A 9,861-nucleotide genomic window follows, 5' to 3' on the forward strand; every position below is an offset into this window, starting at 1 on the left:
AAACTCTTTTAATTCTGATGAGTCCACAAGTCAAGATTAATGTCTAAAAATATATCATGACTATCCAAAAAAATAAAATTTTAATAAAAATTATCAAAATATCCTTCAGTGGCAAGTTATCATGTAATTCAATCTTTCAGTCAAACAACATCCCAGATGAGCTGTGGGCATGAAAACATATAAAACCTAATTATTTATCTAAATGTATCTTGATTAGAAGGTAATGATTCAGTTGATGATACATTAGAAACTTCTTTCTAATTATCATCCTGCTTTGGCTAAAGACTTCTAGAATTATCAACTTATGAGATCACATAGAATGTATGCTCCCCTTATTAAGAGTGACTGATCTCTTATTGATCACTCACAACCTCCATGCACACTTCACCACATCCAAAATACCCCACACAAAGGTTAGAGATCCAAATTAAAAAGTAAACCAAAATATGAATTCATATACATAAGGTACCATGATGATCTCAGATCAAAGGATCACTTACACAACTGCCACTAGAGAATTATTAGCTGACATGTAAATAAGACTCTATCAGATATTCTCTCGTAGGTTTATTCAGTGAACTCATTTTCTAATGACCACCCATATCTTTGTATTAGTTGTTAGATGTGTGCCCTAGATGCCAGATCGGCTGACACATTCCTATACAAATCTAAGGATAAATTTATAATTTTGACTATAAATGAAAGAAAAGGGTTATTCTTCTATCACATTGTATACATTGTGTCTGTGATACATCCTTTGAGCTAGTGGAAATATAAATTCATATTTTCAAGAGTTAAAAATTTAAGGCATGAATTTACATAACTAACTCATAAACAGCTCCTGACCATAGGATCATCACGAAGATGGTGATCGATCTGGAAGATTGGTGTATGATTGCTTCCTTAGGGTAGATGTGTCTTGAGTCTATGGTGTGGAAATATCAAAACGAAAGTACAGATATTTGTTAAGAACGAGAGTACTGAGCGTGACCATATCAAGTAGTCATAAAGAAGTCTACCTTCTCGTCGATGACTAGCTCGATGCTGTAGTTGTGTGTCTAGTTCTTTGACCTGAGGTGCATCGACAGTTCACCTTGAGTGTGTTATAGTTTGACTATACCATAACTCGATCTCCTAGCCATTCGAAACCCTGAGGTGTATGTTGGCTGTAGCATATTCATTGTAGGAACTAGGTCGCACCAAGATGGGATCTATCAACCTCGATAAATGAGAGGAGTAGTCTTATGATAATTGAAAGATCGAGTCCTTAAGTCCATGACCATGGCAAAGTGAAATAATGGAAAAGAGTTTTCTATTAAGGTTTCACATCGGACTTGGATCGATCGATTAACTCATATGACTGATGTTGGGTTTGACGAGTTCACCTTAACCCTAATTCAGTCGGGACTCATGATAGAGGAACTCAATCACATAGGTAACTGCATCGAGAGGTTCATCTTCAATTCTGATGGATTGCCACCACATACTGCTAGGTATCACTGGTGGATTTTAAGAGTAATTAGAATGATATTGATGATCGATCATTCTAATTATCTGAATCAGAAGAGTTCTGATCCATCGAAAGGAGTTTCGATGATGTCGATGATGAGATCACGACATGTCTCATTACCATACGAAATTGAACCTAACTGGGTCATACAAATAAGGGTTAGGATCTGGATGTCATCAATTGGGCTAACCCAATTGATTTGGATTAGATCCAATTAGGTTCAAGAAAATCGTGCTAGCACACGATTAAGCCTAACTTTCTCCTCGTGTAATCTTTTCTGTCTCTACTGAGCCAAATATGATTTGACTCATCCAAAGAATCTTGAGAAGGTTTCTCTCAGTCTAAATGAAGCTTGTCCTACTCAGAAAAGGCTTGTCTTAATTTATGAGATAAATTTAAGATAACACCTGCTAATTTCTAGCACCTGCCAATTTCATTTTAGGACATCTGTCAAAAGTTGACATATGGGTCTTAAACTGAAGAGGGCTCATTGGAGGATTTTTATGGAGTGTCCACATGCCAAAACCTTATTGAATTAGGTGCCATAATTAGATTATGATATGAGGCCAATTGGATTAAAGTGGGTGCCCCAAATGGATAAGAACCAAAGAGTCCTGATAAACATGGACTCTTTGGCGCCACCTTGATTGAGCTTATCCAATGTTGGCACCAACTTAGGAGAGAGAGTAGAATTTTTATCTAATATGATTAGATGACATCACTCCACCAATAAAATTTTTTTCAAAATTTATTGGAATTTTTTGATTGATTGAATGATGTGGCACTGCGCAACATACAGGGTCTATATAAATCCTGCTGCGCCTAAGGTTTCGGGGAAGAAATTATTTTATGTACAAAACCTAATAGCTGCCACCTCCTCCCATCTTCTCCAAATCCTCCCTACTCTCCTTCCTCCCCTCTTCACGTCCAAAGAGTTGGACATCCATCTGGCAAAGATCCAAGGCGTGGTGATGCCTGGAACAGAAGGCTGCAGGACATCTTCGACAGGCTGCTACTCCAACTTCAGAAGGAGTTTTGAAGCACTTTCAAATCAGATAAAGATCTGATTTTTGGAGCATAGATTCATGAGGGGAAGATGTTATAGATCCTACTTAAGTGGATACCGATAAAGGTCATGTACTTGCATGGCTACATTAGAACCTCGAGCTGTGCAGAGATCATCTACAAGGTAATCAGATTACCCTTGAGGTACTTCTTCTTTCATCATAGATTTAGATTTAATTTTAGATTTTAAATATCAGATAATAAAATTAGATCTAAAGAATTAAATCTAAAATATGTAGGATAAAATTTTTAAAAATTATTCCGCCCTAGATTTGATGAAATCTGGAAGATCCTATGAGGAAAAGCTGTTTTCCTCCCTTCATTAGTGTCATCACACAAGTGGTTGTGAGATCAACTACCCTCATCACTAAGCATACATAGTGTTGGGTATAAAATAACCCCAGCCGAAGTTTGTAAGAGGTCGACCCTCTCATGGCTCTTCCGACTTCCGACCTTGTGCGGCATCTTTCTGAACTCCCCCGACTGTCCGAGCTTCCATAATACCATCCGGACTCCTCCAGCAATCGACCTTCCACAGTGTCATCCAGATTCCTCCAACGGATGAACTTCTATCGTGCCATCCGGACTTCTCCAATAATGAGCTCCTCCATTCATTTACTGGACTGCTCCAAATGCTCTCTAGGCTTCACTATCAGCCAATTTTCTACAGTGATCGACTACTCTCCAAATCTCTTCCAGACTTCTTCCAGCCACAATCGACTTTACTCCGAACTTCTTTCGGACTTCGTCAATGATCGAGCTTCTCCAGTAGTAGAACTTCTACAGTGGATGGATCTCAGACGAACTTCTATAGTAGATGGATCCCAGACGAACTTCTACAATAGACGGGCTCCACCAGTCGGATCTCTACTTCAAAATTCTATTGCAAGCAGACTTCATCCGAGCTTCTACAATAAGAAGTCTCCATCCGAGCTTCCACGGCAACCGATCTTCATTCGAGCTTCTACAGTAAGCGACCTCCTTTCAGACTCCTACAAGAACCGGACTCCATCCGAACTTATACAATAAAATTGAATTCCAGACTCCTCCAACGGTCGACCTTCCACAGTGTCCTTAAGACTCCTCCAGCAGATGAACTTCCACAATGCCTTCTGAACTCCACTATCGATCGACCTTCTGCTGGATTCCTCATGAAATCGGACCTCTCCAGTGGATAGTCTTTAGACGACCTTCTACTTTAGACAAATTTCAGACGGACTTCTCTAGCAATCAGACTCCTGCCGGACTTCTCCAATAGAAAGTTTTTGCCCGAGCTTCTATAGCAGATGACTTCCGTCTGTAGCATCGATGCCTAAGGCACCCAACAGCAATTAACCCATCAGCAACCTCAAAAATATCCGAGCTTCTCTTAGATTGCTGAGATAGAGAGCTATTTCGCTCCACCATGTGTTCTAACCGAGCTTCAGCCATCCATCCCGAACTCTCTGGCAAGTCGTGACAACGGACACCACTCCACTCTTCGTAACAAACTCCACGTGGCCCCGAACGGCCCACTAACACCACTATTCTCTGTAACAAACTCCGCATGGCCCCGAACAGCCCACTACCAGGTAGTTACGGATGTCACTGTCAGTTAGTTATGCTCTCCCATCTATAAAAGAGACTCTCCAGATTCGTTCTTCTCTAAGCTCTAAACTCTATCTCGAAATCCTACTAAAATCCCATTCGAGTGCTCCATTTCTGTTGAGGTAGAGTATTGACTTGAGCGTCGGAGGGTCTTGCCGGAGCACCCCCAACTCCGGTTTAGACTTTCCTTGTAGGTCCCGACGGTGGCCGTGATCCCCTTGACTCCAGCTTCTCCGGCATCGGTGGAATTCTGCACCAACAGAATTGGTGTTAGAGGAAGGGCTGTGTCTTCGCAAGACCCTTGTTCTTAAAGGAGTACTCAATGGGACTACCTCCGATCATCTTCTTCGACATCTTCTTCCTCTTCTCCTGCCAGATCCCCACCCGATGCCTCCCCGAAAGGCATCCACCAGGCGATCTATAGCCTCCGTGGCCTGATCTCAGTGAGATCCGCAAGCTCTGGCCTCGTCCCTAGTTTCCCAAGCTCCTCCTCCTCCGACAATAACAGTCGACATGGAGCAGTTTGACCTGCTGGTTCAGCAGGTCAGGGGCCTCATCGAAGCAGTGCAGGCCATGCAGCAGCAGCAGCAGCTGCAGGCATCTGTGCGGCTGGAAAGAGCATCGTCAGAGTTCTAGAATTTGACGATCGAGCGGTCCACTTGGGCCAGTCGCCCTGTGTTCCCTAAAAAGGAGAAGTAGAGGGTGGAGAGCACTCTGTCTGATCACGATTCCACCCCCAGAGGGTCCCTACCTCTGTTCTGCCAGAAGACCCTCGAGACTCGCAGTTGAGAGGATCTCCTGGATCAAAGATTTCAAGAGATGAATCGATGGATCAAAGAGCTCCACCATGCTCCCCCTGCTTACGGTGAGGATATCTGTACTGACCCTCATTTCTCTCAAATGATTATGCAGGAACCAATCCCGCCAAACTTCAAGCTCCCTCAATTTGAGAGCTACGACGGGACCTCAGATCCGGTTGACCACCTGGAGGCCTTCCGGATAATGATGCTGCTCCATGGCATGCCAGACGCCATCCTGTGCCGAGCTTTCCCATCTACCTTGAGGGAGCAGCAAGAAATTGGTACTCGACACTGAAGCCGGGTACTATCTTCTCTTTTGATCAAATGAGCCATCAGTTTGTGGCTCATTTTGTCAGCAGCCGGCGTCTCCGGAGAGGTTCGGAGTCCCTCATCAATATCAAGCAAAAGGAGGGAGAATCCATCTGAACTTATGTCAACCATTTTAATGCCACCTAATAAACACTTAATTTAAGTCATTTAAAGCAGAAAATTATATTTAATTTAGTTTATTTATTAAAAATTTGATGCTTCTTTTTATGTTTTACAGGAAAGGTGATCGTCGATACAAAGAGTCCGATTCATAGATCAAAAAGATTCAAGTTTGAAAAAAATTAGACTTAAAATAAAATTTAAATAAAAGAAGGATGCGTACGGTATTATAGAAAATGAAGATACTATGCAAGGAACCCAAAAAGGATATAGATGTCATTTTAAAGAAACAAAAGTTTCTTTTTGTAATTTGGAGCGTAAACAACTAATGGCAGGCGCGTGGCAGTGGGTATGTGTGGGCAGACGTGCGGGCGGACAGGCGAGCGGGTTCGCGCAGCATCGCGGGCGCAGCATCGCGGCAGCGGGCGCGGCATCAGGCACGGCAAGGCAGGCATGCATGTTCGTAGAGAGTTTGGCAAGGCGGACACAGTGGCGAATAGACGGAATGGATCTGAAAATTAAAGGAAAAAAAAATATACTTGAAAATACTTCAAGAGGAAGAATTTGTATTTTCTTTATCTGCTTATGATCTTTCCATCTCATCCATCCATCTTTTAGTCTTTAGTATTTTCTTTAGTCCCATATCGAAAAACCATGTAAAACTCCTCCCTCCTAATACCTATAAAAAGACTTTTGTACTTCCAATGGAGGGGGAGCCCAGAAATTCTTCTAGAGCCTTGCATAGAGGAAGAGAAAGGGACTACTCCGTGAGTAGCTAGGCTAGCAGTCTCGGGAGTGGAGAAGAAATTTTGTAACGACATAGAATTAATATTAAGAATAACTTTTACTTTTCAGAGATGCACCGTGATCTACGGGTACGGGGCGTACCGAGGAAAGAAGAATTGTTTACCTAGTACTTTTCGAAGATGCATCGTGATCTACGGATATGGGGTGTGTCAAGGAAAGATAGGTATTTTTTCAAAGATTAATCATATCTATTTAAATATAAAAAAAAGAGATACAACTCTACTAGTACAAAATTAATTCAAAACTCTCGAGCTCTTTATTTTTTAATTACATCAATTTTGGGATAATTTATTTTCTAAATCAAAATAACGCTTCTTTCTTTTATTTTGCAATCTCAACTTAGCCCAAGGTCCCTGAGGATACGATCTCGACTCATCCTATCTACGTAGTGAGTAGAGTTATTTTTGATGCTATTAATGACTATGCATCAAATTTTGGTGCCATTGCCGGAGACCTTGGCACGGTTGAATTAAAAAAAAAAAAGCCACTAATATTTCATAACACTTAACTAAAATAGCGTAACCTCAAATATAAAAATTTCTAATTTGATTGGACACCTTGTTTCTTTGCATTACATCTCCATAATTAACTTTAAGGGCGCAACCCATTAACTAAGATAAGGTGGAGATTTGATCACCCTTCCTTGACCCACAAATCACTCTCTTGCATTTGCATAACCTAGACCTTAATCTAAAATTAATTAGACGTTGACCCCTAAGGATTTCGAGCTCATTAGGACAAGTGACCCTGAGAGTTGAACCAGGTTAGACTTGGTCAGCTAGCTGGTGTCTAGGCAAGTGGTTTGCGAGATGACTGGGCTCAAAGGAAGGTGGTTTTTAATTGGTTCCATTTGCTGATCTGACCAATTTAATTGGTGTCTAAGAAAAGCAACGGGGGGGACTCCCACCGACCTTACACTTATCTGGCCAGTTGGTTGGTCAAGCTCTGACTTGAAAGGCTTGAAGGCTAACTACAGTTAGGAGCTGTTTAGAACTAGGATAACTTTAGGATAGAGAGTCCACTGCATGCTAACTTGATTGTAATTAAAATCTAACCACAACTAATTCTTCTATTAGTTTTAGGACTTCTTAGGATCTCTTCTTTAGAACTCTTTTCTCTCTTCTCCTCTCCTCTTAAAAAAAAAAATAAAAATCCTTAACAGACTAGGATAGTCCTATATAGACCTTTTAGTTGCATGTTAGGTCGACGATCACTAAAACCCGACTTGCAACCATTAGACGAAGAATAGAAAAGACTCTTAGGACTATCCAAGTTAGAAACATGGCTGCACCTGGTGAGGCTAATCCTCCATGCTTATTGAGAGAATATTTCACTCCATCCTCGTATACCTACTCTCCATGCATTCAAGCACCTCCAGTAGAAGCTACCCAATATGAGATTAAGTCTAGCATTATTCAAATATTGCCATCATTTTATGGATTTAATAATGAGGACCCATACAAATACTTGGATGAATTTTTTGAAATTTGTTCCACAGTAAAAATCCAAAACTTCTCTGATGAGGCCCTTAGGTTGAAGCTGTTTCCTTTCTCACTTAAGGACAAAGCCAAGCATTGGTTAAACTCCTTAAACTCTATAACCATTTCAACTTGGGATCATTTTCAGAGAGAATTTCTCAAGAAATACTTTCCAATTAGAAAAATAAATCAAATTAGAAAAGCTATCACTAGTTTTTCTCAATTGGAGGGTGAACTTTTTCATGAGACATGGGAAAGGTTAAGGGACCTCATTCATAAATATCCATACCATGCTGTCCCTAAATGGCAACTTTGTCAGTATTTTTATGATGGTCTATCAGAGAAACACCGACAAATGGTTGATGCATCATGTGGTGGGACATTCATGCTAAAGAGTGAGGATGAAGCCTGGCAGCTCTTTGAAATATTTAGTAAGAATTCCCTACATCATATGTCTGCCACATCTAAAGAACAACCCATGCTTCAACAAAAAAGAAGTAGAATTTATCATATTGAAAACATCATGGATATCCACAGTAAGGTAGATGAACTGTCCCAAAAATTAGACCATCTTCTAAATACTGGACAATCCCCGATTCCACCTAACCCAATCCAAAAAGTTTGTACATGGTGTGCAAGTCCGAACCATTTTGTTAGTGAATGCCCAGCTGCACCTCAATTTCCTGAGTTTGTTCACAAGCAGGTTCGGCAAGCTCAAGTCCAACAAGCTCGCAGATCAGGAAACGATCCTTATTCGAACACTTATAACCCCGACTGGAGAAACCATCCAAATTTTTTCTGGAGACCACAACCAGTGGTTGGCCCTGCTGCACCTCGACCTCAATATTAGGACCCAACATATAGGCATAGACCATTCCATCAATTTCAAAATGCTCCTCAACCGTCTACTACTGGTCATGGCTCAGCTTTTGAGGAAAAAGTTCTGAAAGTACTAGAACAATTAGAAGTCAACACTCAGACCCTTAACTCCCACACACAATCCATTGCTAAGCTAGAGACCCAAATAGGTCAACTAGCGACTGCATTCAGTAGGAGGGAAGGAAGAAAATTACCTAGCCAACCCGAGAGCAACCCAAGAGGGCAATTTGTGATTGAGAGCTCTAATACCCCAGAAGCTTTTTCTGAACATGCCAAATCAATCATGACTCTGAGAAGTGGGAAGGTCATTGAACACACTAGTAAAACCAATGAGACCGACCCTAAATCTCTAACCGAAGCCAAATCAGTCAAGAACAAGGAGGACCTTAAAATAGAGAATGAACCAACTACATCGGAATCATCTTACTTGCCTAAAGTCTCATTTCTGAATGCCCTAAAAGCCCCTATTCCTGTAGATAAAAAGGGAGGAAGAATCGATGAGATGTTGGAATTGTTTAAGCAAGTCCAAATTAATCTTCTCCTTCTAGATGCAATCAAACAGGTCCCTGCTTATGCCAAATTTTTGAAAGATTTGTGCACCCAAAAACATAAATCTAGATCACAAATCCCAAAGAAAGTACACCTCACTGAACAAACTAGTTCTGTCTTCCAGCATGCCACTCCTCCAAAGCTTAAGGACCCAGGAGCCCCTATCATTTCCTGTGTTATAGGAGATTATCACATTGAAAAAGCTCTTCTGGACTTAGGGGCGAGTGTGAATCTTTTACCTAGTTCGGTGTATGAATTTTTTGGATTTGAAAAACTAAAACCCACATCAGTCACACTGCAGTTAGTCGACAGATCAATTAAGGAACCACGTGGAATGCTTGAGGATGTCTTGGTCAAGATAGATGAGTTTTACTTTTCAGTTGATTTTTTGGTTCTCGACATGGAACTAAGTGGCAACCCAAGATAAATTCCCATTATCTTAGGACGACCCTTCCTAGCTACGGCAAATGCATGTATTAATTGTAGGACAGGAGTCATGGACGTATCGTTTGGGAATAAGAAACTGAGACTGAATGTATTTGGTGCTTCTCATGGACCATCAATGGATAGTTGCTTCAAAGTAGATACACTAGAAGACATTATAGAAGATGCAACACCCATAATTCTAGCACCAAACCCCTTAGATACTTGCTTGGCTCACTTTGGAGTGTACGATTTTGAGAGATATATGAAAGAAGTTAACACCTTGTTGGATATACCACACGATAAAACCACTCCTCCATGGACAATCAAGTAT

At 41.0% G+C, this 9,861-nt stretch overlaps 1 non-coding gene across 1 annotated transcript; it reads right to left on the bottom strand.

Moving 5' to 3' along the window:
- Window positions 1-7,867: 7,867 nt before the first annotated feature.
- Window positions 7,868-7,973, bottom strand: LOC140854164 (small nucleolar RNA R71). The gene has a single exon (XR_012137298.1). It is a non-coding gene; the product is annotated as a small nucleolar RNA R71 (small nucleolar RNA).
- Between the last annotated feature and the right edge of the window lie 1,888 nt (window positions 7,974-9,861).

Source organism: Elaeis guineensis, chromosome 15 (assembly GCF_000442705.2).
Source record: "Elaeis guineensis isolate ETL-2024a chromosome 15, EG11, whole genome shotgun sequence".
Taxonomy (NCBI): Eukaryota; Viridiplantae; Streptophyta; class Magnoliopsida; order Arecales; family Arecaceae; genus Elaeis; species Elaeis guineensis.